Source organism: Ips typographus, linkage group LG6, assembly GCF_016097725.1.
Source record: "Ips typographus isolate SLU linkage group LG6, UJ_Ityp_2.0, whole genome shotgun sequence".
Taxonomy (NCBI): Eukaryota; Metazoa; Arthropoda; class Insecta; order Coleoptera; family Curculionidae; genus Ips; species Ips typographus.
This window is the reverse complement of record NC_138427.1, coordinates 2,190,190-2,213,834: the sequence shown is the minus strand read 5'-3', so window position 1 is coordinate 2,213,834 and position 23,645 is coordinate 2,190,190. Positions and strand designations below refer to the sequence as shown.

Genomic DNA, 23,645 nt, shown 5'->3' with positions numbered 1-23,645 from the left:
GAACGTGGATCGATATCTCTATTTTCAGTTGGGATTGGTAAGTGGCACTTTCTACTAACTAAACACTAGAGTGGAAACACAAAGGAATCAGAATATATTCCCTTCAGTCCGAAGCAAAATGGAAGTACACCCTTATCTGGAAAAAGGACTATTTTCATTGGGAGAGACTGTAAAAATGTCAGCTAAACCTGAAAAATCACTTTTTCAACCGATGTTTTATAATAGGATTATTTCTATTGTTTTATTCTTCAAGGAAAATTTTTAATCAATATGATTTTGTAGATGTTTGTGAAAGACCAGTGTCAACATTCTCCAAGAGCAGACCAACTTTTTTTTAATGTTTATTGATGTTTATGGCTTACCAGTAACTAATATAGTAATCTTTCTGTCTAATTTTCTCGTAAGGTATTCCGGTTTGCCTCCGTCGAATTATTTATGAGACACCTTGCACTTCTGTAAAGTATGCGTGACTAGAAGGTAATATTATCGCATCAAGGAGGCATGTACTGCTTGAAAACCATACTCTTGATTTACCACAATTACCATTCGTGGCATTATCGATAAGAAAGCAACAAAAAATCAACTCTTCAAGATAAGAACGACAAATGAGTGGAGAAATCGGGTTGGCGGCTATTAAGAAAAACCCCGGGAAAGCGGGAACATTAAGCAGAACACTCACTGACAAGTTGCGTGACCAGACGAGACTGGTTACCATATAAAATCCTAATAATCACTCTGATCGTGTCAAATACATGTACTGAATTACACTCTAGGGATAATCATGGAATTAGTGATAACAATACCGTTTGTAACGTTGAACATGAAAATTACTGAGATTGCTCGAGCAGAAAAAAGCTTGATAAGCAGGTCTGTAGTTGACGGTTCTTTGCGAAATTGAAATCGGGCCAACAACCCTTTGGAATGGAAAATCGCTCATAAAATATTTTTAATTACGTTGTTGAAGCACTCAATTAAAAGCGGCTCTTGCCGTCATCTAGAAGTAAACTGAAGGAAACTTTCTGCTGCAGCAGCAATTTGGGCTAACGAAGTGCTTCACCGTAATCTTATTAGCAAATAGCTAAATTGATTAAATCCGCCTTGACTGAGAGGCTTGGACAAACACTCTGTGCCGCCATCTTGATATTTCCAGAGCGGGGTAGCCGGCTGAATTACCAAAATTACTATCGATTCTGCCTTTTTCCGATGGGGGAAAAGTTTAATTTATATGCCAAATGTTTTCATTATGACGACAAATTAATGTTTCTTTAAAGTTCCACAAAACCACCGTTATCAACTTTTTAAATGTGTTAAAACAGAGATCCACTGAGGTTTTTGCACTTCAAATACTTTAGAGCATTAGAAGACATTTTGAAGCATTATGATGCATTTAAGGGTATTATGAGGCATTATTTGCATATTTCAATGCAGCTGGAGGTATTTACATTGATCTTTCAAAATAAATTTTCATTCAGTAATTTTGTTATTAAACTTTCAACATCTTTAGGAAAAAGCAAAAAATAGGTTTTTCTAACCAAACTGACAACACATTTCCGTTAATCTCTAACGATGAATACAATGAAGCACTGACTAACTTAAAGAACACCGCACCAGGCAAGGATAACATTAAAAGCAAATTGCTAAAAAACTTGACCCCCGAAACTCACAAACTTATACTAGACTCACTTAACAACTGCATTCGACACAACATAATACCGGATGCATGGAAAACGGGCATAATAATACCCATTCCAAAAAATGGACTCGACAACACACAAACTCAAAATTACAGACCTATTACACTACTTCCAGTACTAAGCAAATTACTCGAACTCATCATAAAAAACAGACTTCAAGAACAGATTGGACAGCACATTCCATCATACCAGTTTGGCTTTAAACCAAAACACTCGACTATACATCCACTTTTTATCTTAACTAACAACATACAAACAACGCACCTCAACGGCAACAAAACAGCTTGTTTGTTTATGGACATTAACAAAGCTTTTGACAGTGTCTGGCACAAAGGACTACTTTACAAACTACATAAACTTGATACACCAAAGTACTTACTTTACACAATCAGAAATTTACTAGAAAATAGACAACTGCACGTTCGAATAGACAACACACTTTCCTTTCCTTTCAGTCCTGAACAAGGACTACCCCAAGGATCACCCCTCTCACCTTTACTTTACAACCTATACTGCCATGACATATACAATCACAACAAGCAGGACAAAAATCAATTTGACAAAACCGCATACATATTACAATACGCAGACGATACTGCACTTATAGTACACGACAAAACTACTTCAAAAGCAGCGTCAAAATTACAATCACTTACTGACGATACTATGACATGGTTCTACAGATGGAGACTGACCCCCAACGCAACTAAAAACCAACTTTTACTACCAAACCATAGGATCAAAGACGACTCCCCAAACATAACCGCGGACGGCCACATAACTGAACCCAAACATGACGTAAAATACTTAGGCGTAATACTGGACCAAAAACTAAAATTTACAAAACACTTAAAAAATGCAAGAACTGAAACTATTAAACGGACAAAACACTTTAGATCACTGACATACAAAAACAAAGGTATTAGCACGAAAACCGCCACACAAATATACAAATCCATCTGTAGACCAGTTTTAGACTACGGACACTTACTTAGAGCAAACGCTACTGACAAAACTAAAAGATATACTCAGACTACGGAACAGATTGCTCTAAGACTAATAACCAAAATAAGACACCCAGAAAACCCACTACACAACCCATCCAACCAACTTCTCTACGAACGTACAAACATGACCAAAATAACAGACAGACTTATACAACTACAGAACAAATGGAAGAATAATCCAAACAACTGGACAATAATAAACCCACTGTGCATAACAAGACAAACCAGACAATCCCGTTACCTCTTTCCCACTGCCACCCTACTAGAACACTTTAACTAAGATTTTTATTTTTTTTTTGTAAATAAATTGTAAATAATTAGAAATAAGTTAACATGTATACTAAAACCATAAAAAATCCCACTGTAAACATAGGCAGAAAGACCAAGTGGTCGATAGCCTTTTTTCTATTGAAAATAAAGATTGTTTATATATATATATATATATAAGGTTTTCGTAAAAAAAGTAGTTATTTTTCTATCACAAAATGTTATATTGTTTCCTTACAGCGAAAACAAGCACATTACGGTTTTCAAAGTTTGTAATTTCCTTTATTTTCAAGACTTTCAAAATGTTATGTTTTAAAAGGCAAAAAAATGCGTGGTTTTTAAGTAATTTCTAGATTATTTGAACCAAATTTGTGCCAGATAATAGATCACTGAAAGAGATTATAATCTATATTTATTTTCCTCATATTTATGATATGGGTGCTACTTCTTGGATAATCAAATTAATATTAAAAGAAAACACATAATATTGTTTCACTAAAACAAGAGAAAAAAACAGTTAAATTAGAGAATTACTACCTCTACGCAAAACAAGAAAAAAACTAATTTTAGTTTAAAAGAAAAATGTTTTCAATTAAGAAGAAATGGTTGATGGCTCAGAAAATTTGAAAGGCTCCTAAAATCCAAATCTCCATTTTTTCAAAAGTACCCAGGAAAAGTAACAGCACCTTTTCCAATAAGGTGAAGATTTTCTTTATATAGTTCAGCTATTTCTGATTGTTTTCGGTATTTTTACGATTATGATATTGAACAGGTAAAGGCGAGGGTAAAGGTGTGAAGTAGTTCGAGAAATTTTGCTAAATCTTGGGGTATTTTGAGGCAATTTTTAAAGCATGATTTGGGAGGTTCAACAGTTACATTACATTGTATTATAGGTAATTTATTATGCAAAAAACCTATTTGAATATTTTGGATATCTGCAGAAAAACCAATTGACCATTTGATTGCCAACCTTCTGAGAGGAGATGGCACTTAAAGAAGAAGAAGAAAAACCAACTCGACAATAATCTTACTCATAGCCAACTGCACCAACCTAATTAAGGGCACTTTTGGTTGTGACATTTAGTATTTAAGCTGTCACATTCTCAAACAAGTTAGTGCAATCGGGAATTTGAATTAGTTATATTTATCCTGAAGTTGTACAGTTAACTTTAAGCTGAGTTTAAACCAAGTTTCAGTTAAGTGATTTTTTTTCATTTCTATTGTCTAAACTACCATTAATTTAAGCTTGGTTTTAAAGCCGATGCAACAACCCCTTACAAGAAATATTAAAATTTTTATTGAAAACTTGCAACAGAGTTAACGTTTGCTTAATTTCTAACCTAACTAAGTTGTTAGTGGCCATTAAATACCTCCTAATAATACCTCTGCGGCTTTATTTTTATGGATTCTTTGCTAATATTTACAGCTCTTCAATAATGTGATTTTTAATACATACTCGTTTCAGTACGCAGTTGCAATAATGTTATTGTCACATTATACTCCAGGAATTGCCTTGTTTATATAGTCTTGGCCTGCAGACTTGAATTTTTATGGTTATGAGCTGCATAGGAAAGTGCTTATTCGCATTTTATTGTTTTAGGTTTAACGACCAAAGAAAATCAATGCTAGAAAAATATTTTTTCGGTGCTCGTTTCATGTTTGCTTTATAGTTTTTAGTAAAGTAATACTGAACTGAACCGACATGTACAGACCTGTTTTAACTTTCCCACTACCGGCTTTAATTACGCATTCTATTTAATTGATAAACTGTGATATACTAATGAAATTAACTTGGTTCTGTAAACTAATGCTAGTCATACAAAGCTCCTTAATTTTATCCAGAGAGACTGTCGGGAAATAGCTTTTTGACGGAAACAAGGAAAGAGAAGAAAATGTCTAACAGAATGAAAGGGCATAAACGTAAAGATCCTTATCAAATAATAGAGCTATAATTCGGGTCAGAAGAAGTATCTGAGATTTTTTGCTTATTACTTTTTAAAATTTTCCTGTTCCTTTAGTGGTCGAACCATTTAAGATTCAAATTGCTTTTATAGTTCTACTTATTAAATAACGCCTTAAATACCTATCTAATGCATTAGGTAAAATATTCTAATAAAAGGAGCATGTGGGTATCAAGTTTCCCTTTAGGAATCAAATCATTTATAACAACAACCGGGTATTAAGTAACCGAGCGGTTGTTGAAGATTAGCATTCACTATAGAACAATATGAGCTATCAAAACTTATTAGGAATAAGTTTTAATGGCTTTCACCGTACATGGAAGCCTCTCAGATGCATCCGTTAGTGGCTATGTTACGTTTGAAGATGAAAGCTACCTAATCTAATAATTGCCTTAACCACAAGCCATAATTAGAAAATATTCCATATCAATCATTTTTTGACAGCTTTAACGCGTTAAGTCCCTCATGACTGTAAATTTCCAATCAACCATTATTGAGCAAAATAATGTAGAAATATTTACCCACTGTGCAGTAACAAAATAATCCAAAGTCACTACGAATGCAGTTGAGCTGATTATTTAATACACCACACACAGTAAGTTATTCATAGGCGAGCCATTGCTGAGCTGTACATTTCAGTTCTAATGTACCATGACACCACTAATATCAGAAATTATAAAACAATATTGTGTATCGTAGTCGGTTTACGCGAAAAACCGTCGAAAGCTCTTCGAGCTTTCGTCTGATCATACAGCGCGCTTATACTGAACTGGCCTGAGTAAGATTCGGTCTGAACTCTGTATATTTGGGGCGGCAGCAGCGGTCTGGGTCGTTTTTCGACCCCCCTTCAATTGTCGGGATTTTGGGGTTGATTTGTCAGCGGCGCGCCCTATAATTTCCTTCCGTTTTTTTGTGTATTCACCACTCAATTTTAGTAAAATAACTAGAACCACGACTGTTCAGCTGCATCCAACTTGATTTTTGGTTTCTTTAACATTACAAGTTTTCTATAAAATGTTTATTTCCGGTAATTTAAAATAAATTCATGCAGCTAGGAGTATTTATTAACTTCAGATTATGTTACAATCTCCAGATGTGCAGTTTGTTCAAATAAGAGTGGTTCTCGGCTTTTTTTGGCTACTAACGGTTAGACAAATACTACTTTTGTATTACAAAATTTACTCATTTTAGATTATCAATCTGTTACACTAGAACTGAACAACAATTTCCAAATAAATGTGATGCACTTCTCACTAAGTTGTCGCTACACCAGTTTTTCAGAAAAATTGAAACTTCCAACAACTCTTTCAAAAGTTTGAATTTAAAGTTGAAAAAGCCATAAATCGAGGGTTGCGGCTAGAGATTTTCTCAATTTACGCGTCAACACTGAAACTTTTTGCTTTTTCAAGCATTTGGTGGTTTTTGCCAGCTTGGACAAGACCTACTTTCAAAAGTACCAATTCTATGGAAAAGTCCGAAAAGAAATAAAGGAAATTCCAGGTGATAAAGTTAAAGCGCTCATTTACTGGAGTGTGCCGAGGCGAAAAATCTCTTAAGATTATATCTAGCCATTAAAGCCTTTTGCAATCCCAATTCGGGCTAGTTAAAACTTCTTAAGAAGTTGGCAAGATGAAAAAGTTTGGCAAACCTTTAAAGAAGAAAAGTCTCCAAATTACGTACATACGTTCGGGCAGCTAGTAAAACAGTAAAGTGGGCAATTTAAAAGCATGACCCGAACATAACACACCAATTCCTTGGCGTCGTCGACGTCATCAGAGGCTTAAAGGGCGCGCAGAAATATAACAGTCATGTCTTGTCCATAATTCCCCCGGGGTACCGTGAATATCTCCCCAGATTAAGCGACATAAATTTTGAGAAAGGCTCTGGAAGACGGCGACATAATTAATGAGACTACGTGATTAAGATTGTGTTGGCATGCCACCCCCGAAAAACATGAAAATTAAGGAAAGGGCGCGCCCTTATAAACGCTCGGTTACGGTTTAATATTCGCTAATGAGACTAAAACTGACAGAGTTATTCAAATGTGAACATTTTGATGAAATATTTCAGATATTTCAAATTTTTTTTTGGATCATTAGAAGCAAAGATAAAGCAGTTAGAATCGTTTTAACATTTAACATAATGAACAGTTAGTTTTTAGAAACTGAAATAGGAAGTGTTAATGTGAAACTTGTAAAACTAAACTCTAGTGGTTGAAGAAACCTGTTGGTTTGTTTGGAAAAAACTGAGTAAATTGAAGGCAGTGGAATGTTGATGAAGAAACGTTGATCACTGCTTGGATTGACAAAACAGTCATTACTGGGTATATCCAAAATCCCAAAAAATGGTGAACAAACAGTATGGAACAAAGACAATCAGACCAAAGAATTTCCACTAGAGAGAGTATAATCCACACTCCCATATAAGAATATCTACTTCTCTGTGTATAATCACAACGCAAAAATTGCATTATTTCTAATATAGTTCTTCATAAAAATAATTGTAAAATTTTGATGGAGTAACCTAAAATTGGTAAACTGAATTGATTTTACTGGATTTATTAAGGATTACCTATTTAGAAGATTCTTCACTTTTAACATAAAATTAAACTGTTTGGTTTCTGCTGTTTCTTTTCTATTCTAGTGTCTTAAATATTGTTTTGCTTCATATTATCTACATGGAAATAATAAAAAACATATTTATTTTAAACACAAAAACAAAACCTGTTACAAACCTACATTTCTCTAAGTCAACAATCTGTTAGGTTCGATGTTGCTGATACAAGAGTAATGTACACGAATGTATGACTATACAAACTATTTAATTATTGTACTGGGTCTTTGTCAGAAACTCTGATTTTTTTTTAGATTAATAGCACCCTCAACTATTTATAAACCAAAAAAAAAACAACAAATTTAAGCCTCAAAATTTGAAACGCAGGAAAAACCAGAAAATAATACATTAAGAGTAAAAACACCAATTTTAGTACATTTAGTTAGGATTTTTACAGATTTCATTGAAACAAAGTTGTTCGTAAAATTATTGATATTTAAAATGTTACATAAAAATTAAATAAATTAACATTATTTTTATATGTCTGTAGTAAGGAATGTACTGATCGTTGGATTCGTTGGTGCTATATACGGTTCTCTCCTGAAGGGTACGGAAAAATAGTTTTGAAGTGCGGTAGGCTATAGATCGGGGTGTATTATTTTCGAATATTACCTTTTGTGTTAGTATTAAAACAAAAACCACAATAGTACAATGTCCACATATATTTTAATTTTATCTCAATCAGTGCTTATTAAAATTGTTAGTAGATTAAGCAAAAACGAGATTAATTTTCAAGATAACTTTTGTCATCACAATACAAGCAACTTGCTACTAAGCAGCTACCAAAAACATAAAGCGAGCATTCAAATTGATTAGGCGTATTATTAATTTAGGAAATTAAGAGTAGTACAATTCAAACATGCAAAGTTAAACGAACGGAAGTCAAGTTCGACAAGTCGACAAGTTAATTGTCTTAAATATTTAACAATTGGCAATTAAGCATCCTTGTTTCGGGAACAATAAGTCAGTCTCTATTAAATACATAAAGTTTATAAATTGGTTTCAATCCGGTGTGTCATTTGCGACTTTAGCGACATCGGAAAGCGTCTTTTGTTTACCAAAACCTCCGAACTAAGAAGCTTGATTCCCGAAAATACGAGTCGCATGTATCGATCGGTTGTTTATTTATTGCGAACGCTCGTGAGAAAGTTCAATCTCCAAAGTGAACTTAATTTACGGAATTCGCCACAGTTTTATACGCCCTAATTTCGTAACTAATATTCGTGGCCCTATGTGAGCCCTTGGGGGAGTCAAGATTTATGTTTAGCTTAATATTGAAGGAAATCCGCCAGTTTTCCATTTACGCACACACACACTTCCCGGTCTTTGAACTTTTCATTACTTTCCCGAGTTACATTTTTGCATCGATTTTCCATATCACTTTCTTCGGCCGCAAGTGAAATTAACCCCCTGTCGTCGTGTATAAATTATTATCGCTCCCATTTACTTATTCAATACGTTCGGATGTGAGAGGGAAATATAGTTGTGTAATCGAGATATTCACCATTCAAATTACCCTTATATTAAATACGGAATATAATGGAAATACACTGGTTCGCTTCTAGGGGAGTACTCTATTCACGACAATATGGGAATTGAATGAGTAACGTTTTAATGATTAATGTCGTAAAATGGTGCTAGAATTGATTTGACGCCGTCGAATTTAAAACACCCATGTAATATTTAAATTATTTTGGAATAATTCACAAGATAAAAGGCCAAACTGATGTAATTTTTAGGTGAATGTTATGCACGTTAGTAATTACAGTGATTATTAATTAATTAAGTGCAAGTAAAACGTTAAAAAAAGTGATTTTTAAAATACAAGATTTATGTCAAAAAACACAGCAATAAAAACTAAAACTGCTGCAAAGTCATGTCCATCAATCAAAGGCCATTCATCCAACCAGGATAGAGATTAACAGTTGGTCACGTGACCACTGTATCAGAAAGTCTTATTAATGCTGACTCTGCATGTGCAGCATTTGCCTAAATCTCAGCACAGTGAGTAGTTTCTGATTGGTCAAAAAAAGTAGCAGGCTGAAAGCTAGTTTTTTGACCAATCACAAACTACCCAGAGTACTGAGTTTTAGGCAAATGCTGCACATGTAGACTCACCAAAAAATTGGCTAATGACTCGTTTTGACACACTGACACATGTCACTTACAAAGATTATCTTCATCTTTGACTAAATCATTGATTTGAAATAGTTCTCTTTTCTTATCACGAGATTCCTATGTTGAAATTTCCATACCTGTATATAAAAATGCTATTTTAGAGCTTAATTTTACTACACGAGGTGTTGAATTAACAACACCCCGTATAGTAAAGACAGTAAAACAACTTACACCAAAAAATAAGACAAAAAGTTTATTCTAAACTATTATGGTATGTGATAATTAACATCTTTCTATTTTCATTTCCTCTTCTCTATATTTGGTTCCTTTTTACTTTTTTCTACTAAATTTACGACTTTATTGCAATTAATACTATGTCCTCTTCATCCGCAGTTGATTAGTGATATTTTCTAAGGATTCTGCATCTTTTCACCAGTCATAACTTTGGCAGTGGACCACTGCTGTCTAAGAAAGTTTTTTTCAATTTTAGCCTATTTTTTTAGTAAAATTAGTGCCCTGTCTAATAGAAATTTACTGTAAAACTGTACCTATAAGCTGAATTTGACAGTTTTTAACCTTCCAATTGACAGGTTAATCTTCCAAACTGACGTATCTCATAAAAATGCGAACAATCTGCTCTCCTGAATAATTAGGAAAAATCGGAAAAGTCAGTTTGGAAGATTAACGACGACCTGTATAATTTAGAGTTTATTGTCTATTGCACTTTTTTTATTTGCTACAAAATGTCATTAGATCTAGAGTCTTCTAGCGTCATCTAGAATATTCATGCAACTGCTGTTAAACACTCTAAACAATATAAATCCCAGAGCTTTTTAACGCTACAATTTATAGAAAAATATCTGAGAAACTGTAGGATCCAAACGAAAAAACTGAAATATTTTCTCTAGTTGGAAGTATTAATAGAATAAAAAATAATATTTACTGTAAAAAAATCTTTAGGCTGACGAAGTATAATTAAATTGAAAAATCAAGTTTAAATGGAAAGCTCAACCGTAATTGTATACAATGTTTTTCAAAGAATAATATTTGTAATAGTTGATTTAAATAGGAATTAAAATACTGCAGTACTATTGAACATGTTTACGAATCATTAATCACTAATTGTTCCAAAACTCTACTTAAAACTTAAACACTTTGCGATATAAACCCTGTACAAATACTAAAACTATAAATTTTAATTGTAACGAGTAATTAAGCACGTTCTAACCAAAACAATTTCAACTCACATACAAATTCGCATTTAATTGGTTTTTTCTTGGTATATAAACGCCAACGAGAATAAAGCACAATTGTTTTTAAGCTGGCAAAATTAATATTTCCGGTCACCAACTAACTTTGGAATTGATGATCTAATCATTATGGTTAATTTTTTTTTTGGCGTAAATATGACTAAAAGTAAAAACAAATTTTTTTGTAAATTTTCTATCTGTTCATCTGCATAACTCCGGGGCGCCATATCTAAATATAAATTCTTAGCAAGCTGGAAATAAACTAGTACAAACCGCACTTAATGTTACTGCATTAGTTTTAGAAAATGTCATGCGGTAGATTTTCGGGCTGTTTTATTGGGGACCGGGCTTAACTTCTGGCCTAGTTTGGAAACGAGGGGCAATTGAGCATTAATTAGAGTAAACTGCCATATAAAACGAGTCGCGTTCTGGTAAATTGCAACGGTTGCCTCCATGCAAAATATCCTTTCATCCCTTTCAGTGAATCTCGTCCAAATCCAAGCCCATTACTCTTGAGAGATAATATGACTGCATCATTCCAATCGATTTCTATTTTGACCTCGATATTCCTCATTACCGCCTTCAATGAAAATTGGATAAATAAATCCACTTTACGCTAATGAAATTCGCCCTTTCAATCAGCTTTAAACATTAACCATGTTGAACTCCAAGATCGAGGTGATTAAAAAAAAATAGTAGAGTATGATTGCGAAAAAGCTTTCTAGCTGCAGTGCGGCATTCCAACGTATTATTGGATCCGGCCCAGTTCAATGCATCCTGCGGACCCTTTCAGGACTTCGAAGAGCTGCTTTTGCACTATATATCGCAGACATTCAGGTCTGACATATATTCAATTAAACCGCTCGCCAAGAATAAATTGAACTCCGGATATCTGGCACGTGCATTAGGATTCGCAAACATTTATCTTTAATTCTCCTGCCGTTAAGAATGCGCCAACCAGGGAAACGACACTACTTAAACGAAAACTCCGCGAGGATATATGAACTCATATTTCTTTATTTAAAATTTTTCACGCTGTTGACTTTCCAGGAAAGCGACTTTTTTATTAAAAGATATTACACACCAAAGTTAATCGAGTCGGAGATTATTAAAAAAAAATCCGGATGATCTTTCCTGACACTCATTACAAGAAGGGTGTCAAAACAGCATGTCTGAGATTCTCGTGGCAATTAAAACCGACTTAGAATTAGATATATTGTCATATGTTTCCTGGATGTGTACCATATTTGTAAAATTTATGTCTGCTTCATTTAGGTTTGGCAGGCGACCTTGTCGAAGTTTTGGGTGGTCTTTCTTAGTCAGAGTTTAACTGCCTGTCTACTCCGTCGGTTTGTTTTCCTCTGGTAAATTAAAACAACCAATTAATTATTAAATTTTCCTTTAACCTTCACATTAAATCCAGTTGTTAATTACTTATTGACTAGTGTCCTGAAAAACTAAATGCTTCACTCATTTAATTTTTGGAATTTTAGCCCTTGTACTAAACCATATGTTCGTGTGTTTACATGAATTATCTGAAGATATCTCAGTCGGAGACGGAACGAATGGCTGGAAAAATAGAATCGTTTCAGGGTTAATTTCTAATGACATTTACACTTGTACAAACAAGGCCTTAAGTGCATCAGTGGTTTTTGTTGTTTTACTATCTGGGAAACTGTAATTTGGAAGAGGGTGATTTGATGGCCAGACTGGGTAATGGATGGAATGCTTTCAAAATTTTGATTAATTTTTAAAGCAATTCAATCAATTATTTGCATTAAGGCTTGGAAAAGAGTATTAAACAGTTTACAAGAATGTGACCAAACTGTGGCACTTTCAACTGTTACAGGCAAAATAAAACATTGTCAATCCAAAATCTCTGTTACTGCATGCTTCAAAATCAATCGATTCACATTTGAAAAATTGAGTTTTCTCCGGTGGAAGTTTTCAAACGATTCCGGAAATAATTACAAACAAATTTTCTCATATTTTTGGATGTATCTCTCCTTACAGTTTGTGACAGAAATTCGAGAGAGGGCCCCATTGAGTGTCCGGCACGTTCTTCTGATTTGTCAACATCAGATTTTTTCTGGGGACCTCTCAAATCAAAAGTATATGCTAAATCTGACCTAGCGTAACATAACCTGACATAACCTTCTTCATTGGATGACTCCACTTCTCAATAGCACTCTGAGAAGTCTGAGAAGATTGAAGACATTTGTAGAGCCATTTAGCACTTTTAGAAGGTTCTCAATAGCATTTAGAAGTCTATGGAACTTTCAAAATAGTCCTAGAAGCCACTGATAATTCATTCAAAACAAGCCTGTAAAGGTTTAAGACACCTGTAGAGGCCTCTAGTACTTTTAAGAAGGTTCTGAATAGAGGTTTATGGAACTTTCAAAATGGTCCTAGGGGCCTTTGTAAATTTAAAGCAGTTTTAAGTTTAAGATAATTGTAGAGGTCTATAGAACTTTTCAGACAATTCTCAGTGACATTTAGAGGTCTTTGAAACATCTAAAATAATCCTAGAGGCCTTTGAAAATTAAAAACAAGTCTGAGAAAATTTAAGACACTTGCCTGTGGCACTTTTTAGAGGTTCTCAATAGTATTTAGAGGTTTATAAAACTTTCAAAATGCTTCTAGAGTCCTCTGACAATTTAAAACATTTGTGGGAAAGTTTAAGACAACTATAAAGGGTCATGGAACTTTTCAGAAAGTTCTCAGTAGCATTTAGAGGTCTATTGGACTTTCAAAATGGTCCTAGAGGCCTCTGGCAATTTAGAACAGTTCTGGGAAAATTTAAGACAGTTGTAGAGGGCCATGAAACTTTTCACAAAGTTCTCAGTAGGATTTCTCGAAGTCTTTGGCACATTCAAAACGATTCTAGAGGCCTCTGACAATTTAAAACCAGTCTGAGAAGGTTGTAGAGGCTTCTGGCACATTTAAGAAGATTCTCAATAGCATTTAGAGGTCTATGGAAGTTTCAAAATGGTTCTAAAGGTTTGTGACAATTCAAGACAAGTCTGGGAAGACAATTATAGAGGCCTCTAGTATTTAGAGGTCTATGGAACTTTCAAAATAGTTCTGAAGACAGTTCAAAATAGCCTGGGAAACCTTAAGACACTTATAGAGGTCTCTGGCTAATTAAAACAAGTTTACGTGTCCGAGGATTTTTCGAAAAGCTCTGGGTTTTTGATGAGCTACCCTGTTTAACAGATTTAAGAATCTTACTTAAAACCATTTACAGTTTATATTAGCAAAAAAATAGCCCACTTAAGACAATATTCAAATCAAAATCGAGATCTCTTTTAAGTGAAACTGTCTGAAAACTTTTCTATATAGCTTAACCGGCTTTTATATCAATCTCCGTTAATTACGAGTTTAAAAAAATAATAAAAAGCCGGAAAAGTTTGTTTTACCTTCGCAAATCGGATCGCGCAACATTTTACGAGCCCCCGAATTTAATTTTGCTAAAAGCGCCCATTATCGTGAAACTGGTCGCATAAAAAAGTTTTTTTTTGCGGCCGCGATCGAACTTTAAAGTTGATTAAAAGCATAAAAGGCTCGTCTCCTTTACTAGAGATGAAAGACTTTTAAGTCAATTGTGATACGCAGTGATTTTTAGTCAAGGCGATCCAATCAACGGCCGGATTAAGGCTCTAATCAAAAACTCGTTATTTAGGGCGCGACCCCACGGGGAGAACCACCCTTTCGACCCTCGTCGTCTCTTGAAAATCCACTCCACATGATAATGGTTTTCAATTATTTCACTCTCCTTCTATAATAAAGTTTACTTTGTAGGTAAGCGTTTTTAGGTCTTAAATCGACTGAAAAAAAGTGGCGCAGTCGGAAGGATGAGCAATAACGTTTGTGCAACGAGCCTAATTAGATACACGTAAGCAAGGGAAGGAAACCGTAGTAAAGGAAAAAGTTTCAGCTATGCAAGGTTTATTCCATTTTCTAGAAATATAAGCTCATAAAGCCGTAATTAATTTCGTTCCCGTTGAACAATATTAATTTCGCATAATTTTAAATCTGACTCCTTCCTTTCGTGGGTTTCGCAGAAACGGGAAGCCCGGCAAAAATTATTATATTCAAAGCAACTTTGTGAAAATATGGTTGTATTAATATTTTCAAGGGATTTATGCGAGCAACTACAAAAGAGAACAAAGAACCCTTTAACAGTATTATCAAATGTAAAAAATACAGCTATGGACCATGTATATAAAAAAAAATTTCATCGGATTAAAGTTGAACGATCCCGGCGGAAAACAACGAACACCACACTTTAAAAGCAAAGGAACTCGCTTTTCCATGTTCTCCATGGAATTATGCAAAGATATCGGCCAGTGTCATGTAAGACGTGAATAATTGAAAGGGTAAGAAGCGAAAATGCATGCAAATTTCTAACGAGCACGGCACTAGAGGCACGTAAACTCGGCAAGAGGTTATTTTTGCGAAACAAAAGCTCTAGTGTCGTCATTAATATTAAAGAAAGGCTTTCCTACATACGTAACGAGTCACCTTTCAGGTAAGTATAGATTAGATCAATTTGTCGGGGTGGGTTTTTTTAAATTTTATTTTATTTACGACACGAACTCGCTTAAAATGTCACTATTATCGGTAGAGAGGAGCTTCTTGCGCGTCAACGTTTTTTGTTGTTTTGGCTTGACAATATCTGGTAAAAGGAGTATTTTTTAAGTTATTCTTTTAAAAAATTAACTCTAAGGTCATATTAAGAATCTATATTTGCAGAAGTTTGGTTGCAAACTGCAAATTGCACATATTTATAGACTAGCATTTACCACTTCTGTTCAACACAATGACGATGCTAGTCACAATTCCTCTGGAAGAGAGACTAGGACAAAATCAGATTCACATCTATGCAGTTCAGCAAAACTATCCTTACTTATTATCCTTAAATAAAAAATACAATCAAAAAAAGTCCTAATTTAACGAATGAAAAGTTAAAACACTATGCTATGTGAAAAACACAGAAAATTTGCATTGTTTGCGAAGATTATCTCCGCTCCTATAAATGAGTGTTTTTTAATTGTTGATTTTATTGAAATAAAGGGAGTAAACCCAATCAAAGGGTTTTTATGTGTTTTTTTTAATTTAGCAACTACCATTAATTAGATTTACCTCGGATTACCTGTTTAAGCTTCTAGTTCCAAGACATCTCCTGTGTACCTAAATTATTTTAGAATAGAACTGTAAACTAAGTTTACGATTGATTTTACCTTTTGATTTACTTAATCAACACTTGACCTGTTTCAAAAAGATGAAAAGTTGCTAAAAGTAACTGTTTTAAATTTGCACAAATTAACCTGAGAAATAAATCTACAAAAACTATATTTGGTTAATTTATATCCTTCAGTAATTTTTAAAAACAAATTAATAGGTGCAAAGCAATGATTTCCATTATTTTAAAAACACACAAATAATTAATAATTTGGGCAATTAAATTCCCTTTAAAAGCTACCTGAATGTAAACTCATCTTTTTAAACTCAATAAAATATAAAATTTTTTCGATTCCGAGCAATTTTCCAAACAATAATATTCTGATTTTTAAATTAACTTGTTCCATACACGTATATCTCTGATTTTCTATAGCCGCTAATTTGCAGTAACGTTGTTACAATTTATGTTTTTCCAATTTATTTAACAGTGATTTTAAGCCTGGATAAAAATTTTTAAATAAATCTGTAAAACATTACGTGAGAGGGTTTTTTTGCTATAAGAGATAATAACATTTTCTCGTTACTATTAATTTTTTTAAATATTCTAAATGCAATAAGCTTATAGAATCATGATTATCTAGACAAATTAGAAGAAATCGACATAATTTGTATAATGCTAAGTGTAAAAATTATTTTATTTTGGAGTTCAAAGTTAGATAAGTAATTTTTGGGTCAAAAATTATGTTTGCCCTACTCCTTCTTTTCTTCTCTCCTTTCAATTCCTAACCTAACCTAACCTAATACAATTTTTTTTAGTCTGTTTGTTGTTCTTTTCTTCTCTCTTTTCAATTCGTCTTTTTTTGTTCCGCCAGAATACAATTTTTGACGCGAAAATTATGTTGGCACTATTTATTTTTATTTTAGTCCGGTAGAACACAATGTTTAGAGCAAAAATTATGTTAGCACAATTTCCTCTACTTTTCTTCCCTCTTTTCAATTTTTCTGTTTTAATCTGGCAGACTAAACGAATCTAATATAACTTCTTTCCTTTCAATTCTTCTTCCTTTAGTCCGGTAGAACACAATTTTCGGCGTTTTTTCTTCTTTTCTTTTTTTTTATTCTTGTTCTTTTAAACTAATTAAGTTAAGTCAAGGAAATGTTTGGGTAAAGCTTTTTTTTCAACATAAAATGCTACTGTATTTTTAAATGCATATTTTTTATGTAAGCTACAGCGGTATCAAAGAAGTGCAAATCCTTTAAGCTTTGCTAAGGTTACAACGATTTATCAAGCTAAATTCCCCTATTTTGCCTTTTAATACAAGCAGGGAAAAAGAACGTTATCTAAAAGTGCATTTTTGAGAAAAATCTGTACTACTGACCTAAATGATAAACATCGTAATCGTCATTACGATTCAATTTCATTTTGAGCAAATACTGGAACATAAACGATACCAGAGAAAATTATTTTCCAGTAATCTCATTTCTCTGCTGTCTACATGCACGTTATATATGAGTCTATCGGCGTTTTTCTTATTTACTACTAAAGCAGAGACATTTAAACATGGCAAACGGAATTGAAAATCCTGGAGCTTCATTTTCAACGTCAAAGTGAAACGCTCTAATATCTTAGGGTACCTAATCAATAACTTTCGTGCTTGCTTTTGACTATTACGTTTTCCCCGATTGATTTTCTCTACAGTCGACCCAGTGTTTGTTTAAGTTTCGGCAAGATTTGTGAGTCTCTGACGTGGAGTTTACCGAGACGTGTTATAATAAAGAAATGCCAAAATTTTCGACTGGAAATTAATAATGCCGGGCCAAAGCAAATTATTGCGAAATTAATTACCCCTTTTATGAGCTGGCGTTTTCCCGAAAATGGAACAATCCGTCCATAGCAAAAACTTGAGCTTCTTTAATAAGTTTGCCTCCCTTATTTTCATCTAATTAAAAGTACGCCAGAAATCTTATCCTTGCGATAAAATTATTATTTGAGTGAAGCCTTCGAATTAACTCTCGATAATTTATTATCAAGAAAACTCGCTCTCTAATAAGCAGTTTTCGAGCTGAAGTGCTATAAAAGGCTTTTGTTTCAGCCAAGAATTGCCGCCAGCTATTTTCATTTAAAAGTCCGTTTTAATTGTGTTTTGTTCGGTATTTTCCGAACTCAACAATACGGTCCAATTATTGGGTTTGCATGATATTAGGTAGATATATTACAGAACCAAATGGTAAAATAGTAAATTACAAAAAAGCTATTAATTTAACTCAATTTGAACAATTCCCATGGGTGGCGAAGATCTCCGATTTTTATGGCACCCAAAATGTTAACTCAGTTATTTTAAGCCCCTCTGGTTTCGTGTTCTCTCTCAGTTGCGTAATCAAATTCTATTCCCTGATGGTGTTGCGTCTAATCACCGACCTCTTAAAGAAATTAGGTTTTTATTCGGAAGCTTTATCACTTAAATTACTAAAAGGATGTTGAATTATGGCCTTCTCCTCTATTTTCGTTTCTTCTTCAGCTCAAATTGTCTTAAACGCACAACTTAAAATGACCATTTAATTAAAACTCGTTCAATATGTATACCGCCCAAAGCGACATTCAGCATAATATACATAACAATGTTCTATAACAAATGTCTTCAATTAACCGTACCCAATCCTGTTTACATTATTGCTGAGCATATTGCACGAAGGTGATAGATTTACTATTGAAATCCGCTCCGTTGAAGTACATTATTGCTCGGCCCGACTCATAAACGTTAATCAAAACTATATTCTTACCATTAGCAATTAAACGGAAGTAAAAATAAGCCCCTCGAGAACTCGGTTTATTGCCTGTTTATTAGATCATTCCGAACAACAATGATGTCATTCAACGACTTTATTATTGCTTTAAGGTTAATGGCTTCATAAACAGTCTAACCGAACGCTTAATTCGAATTAATTTTGTAATTTTCGTTTAGTTATTTATGCAGCAAAGGACATCTTTGTTGTACACAAGGAGATTTTAGTTTTTAGAGGATGTGATTGTTAGCATTGTTTTTTCAAAATACCACAGAAACAAACCACTCTGAAAGATGTGCCAAATGGTGCTAGAAGAGACACTACACACACAGTATACAAATTGATTCAAATCATGCTAAAATAGATGTAGGATATAGAAGATATAGGACAGAATGTCCAAAAAATTGAGAATATATAGAAAAAAGTACGTTTTGCGGTTTACTCCACCTGCAATAGATCCCTTTTTCCTAAATATTCATCTCTGAGAGTGCTTTTTATTTGTTAAGGCTAAATAAATTATTTGTGGAGAAGTATGAGTGTGCTTTTCAATTTGATGTTATATTTTATTGCTACTTTGACTGGTTAGTTATAATATTTATGGTATAAAGTGTGATGCACTTGTAGCCTATTATTTTATTATAATATTCTTATTAGCACTATACTGCAAATAGATAACACTTTTGGACTAAAAATCTTCCAAAACCTCTCCTCATTCAAATGTGTTTAGGTATGATGAATCCAGAAAGGTATATCTCCCAGATTAAAAAGCTTTTAATTGTCAAGTGAAAGGCAAACGGTTTTGGGCCAGGTGTCACTGTGAAAAGCTTAAATACGGGTCCTGTCCTTAGAATCTGTACAAGGTCTAACAAAAGCACGGCATTATACAGACAATCCCGGTTTAAATCCGTAGAAACGCAAGCATAAACGTGCAATTCAGTAGAAAGTTACTGATTAGCTATGAAAATATTGGTTTGAAGTGAAAATAGTCTCAAATAATTGATATTCTAGCTAGTGGACAGGGTTGGTCCGTATATTTAGACATCTTGTCGCTACTTTAATTTTGCAGATAGGAAAAACCAATTAATACAAAAGTTATCGGGCTTCTCCTAAATCACCATAAAATAAATAAAATAATGAAAGTTAATAAATAAAATAACTCAGGACAAAAGTTAAAAAAATTGCAAAGTTGAGAATCTTCAAAATGTGTAAAAATTGTGACATATGACTGTTCCCATTACACTTTTTCTTAGAAATGCCATAGACGTAACCACTCGACTGTCAAAACCTGTTCCATTAAGTTCCAAAACAAGAAAAACGTACTTAAAAAAAAATGGAAATGACTAAAAATCAAATAAATTGCATTTTATAGGCCAAAAGAACCAGTCATTATGGGCAATTTGATTTAGTTTGGGTCTCTTTTGATATCTTTGGAAAGGTGTCTGTCTCTATATGTTTAGGTTAATTGTAGAGATCTTAGGTAAAGTGTCATTTGTCAAAATTTTATATTTTAGGATATCTCCACAAGCTGTCTAAATTACGGATAACCCTGTACATTAGTTAGAGTGACACAAAATCAGTTAACCAGTCTAATAAACTATTTTTATTAATAATCTGAAATCTTAACTTGAACTGTCAATGGGCTTGATTTATTGGCTTTTTGCTGAGGTAAAAAACTGTTTCTTTAATGCACTGTAACATTTAAGAACAATTTGGGAGCAAACGTTAATAAAAGTTAATTAAAATAGTTCACTTTTTCATACAATATGGATAAATAAAAATTACCTACTAAAAACTAGTTTTTTTGAAACACACTATAAATAAGTTTTCCTAGATTTTAGGAGAAAACTTTACCAAAATTTAAGTTTCCTATTAACAACCCTGTATATTTTGCAAACTCTAATCGATATCCCAAACTAGACATTTTCTTCATTTTCAAAATACTTGGACTAAAATCAAACCAAAGAATTTTGTCGTTTCAATTGACAAGCAGTTTAGTTTGTTGTGTACTCAGGTGAAAACTTCAAAATCAAAACAGAAAACGCAAATTTTGAACCAAATATTCTCTACTGATATTCTGGTTTAAAGATTTTTAAAATTAAAGTCTCATTTGCAGGAAAACAGCTACAACAATAACTTTCATAATTAGAAGCAATCAATACAATTTTAGGTATCCAGAATTATTTTTTCTTTTGCAGCTTTTATCTGATGACATGATGTGTATTAGCACAAAACTACCACAATTTTCAGAACATCCAAACTAACCTATCGTGAGTTAATTCCCTAAGTTTATCTTAGGTTTAAGGGTCTGGAATAGGCGCATCAGAATCCTACCGGTTCGTCCCATATAAATCTCGTTAGTAACCCGGTAAATTTTTGCAGGAATAGAAACAAAGCCGTGGACCGACTTCAATACATCTTGGCGCTATCGGCCTCAAGTTTCCCCCAAACAAGTCGCATTCAAGAAGTGTGATTTAAAGGGCTGCGGTTTCGGCTTTCCATTGATAAAGGGCGGGAGCAGGCAGGCCGGTTTGTGGCTCGACAACGGCCCATAAATCACCCAGAACCCAACAAACAAACATGATTCTGGTGGTTGCGGCATTTGAGTCCGATCTGTTATAAATACTATCCGCGCCTTTATTCCTCATTTATCATAATTCAGATTCCTGGTCTTCGTTCTTCACACGCCATCGCGTAACTTTGGCCTTTTTTTGCGGTTCTCTTGCTGTTGAACAATGTTAAGTACAAAACGGTCTCGGTTTTACCAGACTTGGGATGGGTTTCCTTATAAGCTCATGGCGTTCGTACACGAAGGTACGAAGTATGCAGAAAACGAAGAAAAACCTTTATTCGACGAGAAGAAAAATAGATAGGCGAACGTACCGAAGGCTGCGAAACGGACGCTGAATACGAAATAGTTTGTTTGACAAGATAAAAGTTCGGGTTTGTTGTATACATTTATGCAAAACTAGGGAACGGTAATGGAATTTCCTTTGCCGATGCCGGTTGCTCGTTGACCGAACCGTTTAGGAAAAATAACACTAGTTTGCGCCGTGTGGCTGCAATGACGGGCCATTTTATAGTTCCAAAATAAAACTTGCTTCAACTTGAAGCTTGTGTGCTTAGATGACCATAAATTACTGATCTCGCCTATAAAAATAAAACTTTATATAAGTGACGTGCTTGTAGGTGTTTGGTTAAGCAATTAAGGCTTCCAATTACACACTTCAGCTTGCGAGGCATCGACATCGTTTCCTCAGGCTTTTTGTACTATCACACACTAGGGATGGGCTGATTTTTTTTCATTCCATTTGTTCGATAGAGCTCTAGATTTAATTAAATTATTTAGTAGCTGCAAAACATAGATTTGAAATGTATTGAGTCATCAAATATCAAAAGATTCACAGTGAGACAGATGTGACAATTTCAATACAATACAATTTGTTATTTGACTGGTGCTGTTCAGTGTAGAAAAACACTGGCATTATTGAGGTAATCAATATTATTAAGAACTAAAATTTTCTCTGTACTTCATAATTTTCTGTTAAACATCAGTTTTTTAGGTCCAACAAAATTTTGCTTTCAGAAGATTCAATCAAAAGTACAACTCCTCGTAGTCGTACAGAATCAATACGTTCTTAGAATTACTGTAGAATAACTTTAGAACAATTTAAACTGAAAATTGTGTCACATAATTGTACTATTTTTTCTAGAACAAGGCAATACTTCGTGAAGCTAATATCACTATAACAACAAAACAAAGTGTTTCAACAAGTTTTATTTTCAAAATGTTTTATTTAGATGAAAAAAATAGGTCCTAATCATATTTTTGACAGTATACAGGGACGACCTACCAATTATGGCCACGTTTAGGAATTATTCACTTTGGTCACGTGCATTCTTTTAGGTATTTAAAAAATGTACATACAGGGTTATTGATTGAATTTAGACCACTCCATCACAAGCTTTATTTTTAGTTTTAAAAGAAACACTTTTTGACAAATTCAAGACAAATTTTATTTATACATTAATTTTAGAAATTAGAAGTTTAATTTACAGTATGTTTTTAAGAAAGATAATTTTAGATAAGGGCTCATAAAGAGGAGGATGACCGAAAAATAAAGTTCCTTTTAGTTGTAAAAATGATCACATGACCTTCAGAGAAATATTTTGACCTTAAATATGATCAAATGACTGCAAGGTAGCTATTTATTTAACCTTAACAAGAGTCATCCCAATCCCAATTAATCCTAAAAATGGTCACGTTACTTTTACAATCAATATTTTAACCCTAAATTTGGTTTATTGGTTAATTTAATTTTGAGTAGAGCTACATGTTCTTCAAGATTCCACTCGATGCAATAGTAATAATCAAGTGACCTTTGTACGTGAATTTGATCAATTTGTCAAAAACAATCCCTTGAATGTCAGCAATTCCATTCAATCGTAAAAATAGTCACGTGGCTTGAGAATATTATTTTGGCTTTGAAAACAGTAACCTTCATTCAGAAATACCTCGATCTTTTTTTTTATCATAAAATGTGTAAATATGGTCACGTGATTGAAAATATACTATTTTAACCTTAAGTAGAGTCACGTGACTTTCAAGATTCCATTCGATACACGTAATCTCGGTGACAAGGTCACGTGATCTTCAGAACAACATTTTGAATTTACTTAACTCCATGATGGATACTAATTTAACCTTAGGTAGAGTCTTTTGTCCTTTGTAGGTGAATTTGATAGTTGAAAATAATCACGTGTCCTTCA

General features: G+C 33.6%; 1 protein-coding gene across 6 annotated transcripts in view; it reads right to left on the bottom strand.

Annotated features, from left to right (window-relative positions):
- Nucleotides 1-23,645, bottom strand: part of Ten-m (teneurin transmembrane protein Ten-m) — a 147,899-nt gene that overhangs the window by 115,241 nt on the left and 9,013 nt on the right. For 2 of the 6 annotated variants that reach the window (XM_081983065.1, XM_081983068.1), the window contains exon 1: nucleotides 5,451-5,689. The exons of 2 other annotated variants lie outside the window; for them this stretch is intronic. The gene's annotated coding sequence lies outside the window, so the exon portion shown is untranslated. Of the gene's footprint in view, nucleotides 1-5,450; nucleotides 5,690-23,645 lie in introns of those variants that run through there. 2 more of the 6 variants (XM_081983067.1, XM_081983073.1) reach the window with 2 other exon arrangements.